Raw genomic sequence first — 2,480 nt, 5'->3', positions numbered from 1 at the left:
CTAGCAGACCAGTTTGACAGTTTGTAGCAAACTGAAGATAGAAAAGCAAAAATCATTGTGACAACTGCTGAAGAGGTGGTCCACCCAGATGATTTGTCCTGCTCTTAATTTACGGTGTTCAGGTTGCAGATGGTGAATCAGGCTATTATTCTGAACTACAGTTCACCTCTGACTCCTAGTTACAGAAAAAGTAATAAAACTTGTCGGCCTATCCACTTGGTATGTTGGCCTGCAGTTGCCTGCATCATACATTTTAAGTGCCGAGCTGTGTACTTCAAGAAATATGCTGCTAATGTAACAGAGACATGGTAACATCACAGAATATGTTTGTCAACTCTGCGATCGTCAACTTACTTCCTGGAGTGCTTTAGAATTATCCAGCTATGTTCAGTTGCCATTTCAATTAATTATTGTGAAGGATTCTCACTTAAGGTTTGCCACTGACTAACAAATTTATGTGCTTGGGTCTATGATCATTCCATGCAGAAACTACTACTACTACTCACATCTTTCATATTGCAGATTATCTGTCTTAGCCATTGGTGAGACAATGAAAGAATAAGGCATGAAGCAGTTATTTGGCAGGTCTGTAGTAACATGTTCGCAGATTAAAGTTTAGCCTGTTATGTGTCAGTTCCAGTCTCACAGGAAAATACATTTTTACCTAGTCTGTGACAGAACTACAAGCAGCCATACCAAAAATCAGTAAGGAAATCTTAAGAAAACATCTCTATTATGTGTGAATCTTCATATTTTCATGGCAAAATGATTGTGCCGTAAAATTGTGGGCACGCAGCCGCATACATTTTTCTTCTTCTTCCAATATTTCGGCTGTATACCGTCCAGCTGTCATCAGAGTGAGGCGAATCACCTCGGCTCACTCTGAAGATGGCTGGACAGTATACAGCCGAAATATTAGAAGAATAATAGAAATTTATGCTGCTACACACCCCAAAATTTTATGGAACATCTCCATCCATTCTGTCTCTTCTTGCTACCTTGGTGCAATACTCTGTAGATCTAAAAGTGGAAAACTTGTAGTATTGTAGAATGGCACATTTTCTAATGTCTGCATTTTTCTACTTCTACCAGATAATTTATAGTTTTTTGGTAATACACTGTTTTATCAATGGAATTGTGGCAGAATAATTTGTTAATTGTGTTTAATTATGTGTCTACTTCTGTTGCTACATTTCTGTACTTTTGTGGTAGTTCTGTAATGCTACTTGAGTATGTGTCTTTTACTTACACAATATATAAATGCCTTAGGACTAAATAGACCACTCACTGAAGAGCAGAAGAAGCCATTGTCAGGCACACACACACACACACACACACACACACACACACACACACACACACACCTAACATATTTACATTCTGCCAGAACTTTCCTCCAAAATTATTTACATACTGTTCATATGTACACTCAGTTCATAGCTATGGCATTCTTTTATGGGGAACAAATGCACAGAATATGTACAAAATTTTCAAACAGTGGAAAAGGATCATAAGAATAATAGCCAAAAATAGTAGTCAGGGTCACTGTAAAGATATGTTAAAATCACTGGGGATGTTAACTGCACCATGTGAGCATATTTACCAATAACTTGTACACATTAAAAGTAATATTGATAATTACTGAAAAAACAGCCCTGCCCATAACTATGGAATAGGATCTAAGCTGAACTCACATTTACCAAGAAAGAATGAAGTTAAAAACTCAAAACAGAATTTACTACCAAGGAATAAAACTCTACAATAAATTGCCACGTGAGATTAAAAAAATTACTTAAGCAAACTTATTTAAAAATGCAGTTAATAAGTACTTGATAGTGCGAATGTACAACAGTGCCCGAACTCTTACGGGAATCGGCAACGCGCCGCGAGTAATGAGTATAATGTGCGGGGGCACTACGAATGTAGTGCGGGACAATACGCTGAGAAGGTGGGTTTCGCGGGAGGCGTGCCAGAGATAAATCCCTGCAGTCGCGCTATCCTCTGTGTCCTCGGTGGCTCAGATGGATAGAGCGTCTGCCATGTAAGCAGGAGATCCCGGGTTCGAGTCCCGGTCGGGGCACACAAATTCATCTGTTCCCGTTGACGTATATCAACGCCTGTAAGTAGCTAAGGGTGTTCATTTCATTGTACTTGATAGGCATTAAATTCTATACTTTGAAAATTACTTAGATAGTACAGAGCAGGTGTTTGGTAAAAAATGTACCACAAATACATTATAATAATGATAATAAAAACTCTATCATTACACATAACGCTTGCACGCTATAATGGAAAGTCCAGGTTGGAAGATCAATATTATGAAAGGGATAGATTGCTACTCACCATGAAGGTTACACACTGAGTTGCATACAGGCGCAACGAAAAGACTGTTTGCACATCAAGCTTTTAGTCAAAGCCTACTTCCTACATCTCATTGTGTCAAGTTTATGGTGAGTAGCAATCTATCCTTTTAATAATAT

At 38.3% G+C, this 2,480-nt stretch overlaps 1 non-coding gene across 1 annotated transcript; it reads left to right on the top strand.

The window, feature by feature from the left end:
- The first annotated feature begins 2,006 nt into the window (after window positions 1–2,006).
- Window positions 2,007–2,080, top strand: Trnat-ugu. Its single transcript has one exon. It is a non-coding gene; the product is annotated as a tRNA-Thr (tRNA).
- Window positions 2,081–2,480: the final 400 nt, after the last annotated feature.

This window comes from Schistocerca piceifrons, chromosome X, assembly GCF_021461385.2.
Source record: "Schistocerca piceifrons isolate TAMUIC-IGC-003096 chromosome X, iqSchPice1.1, whole genome shotgun sequence".
Taxonomy (NCBI): domain Eukaryota; kingdom Metazoa; phylum Arthropoda; class Insecta; order Orthoptera; family Acrididae; genus Schistocerca; species Schistocerca piceifrons.
The sequence above is the reverse complement of the archived record's forward strand: the minus strand, read 5'-3'. Positions and strand labels throughout refer to the sequence as shown.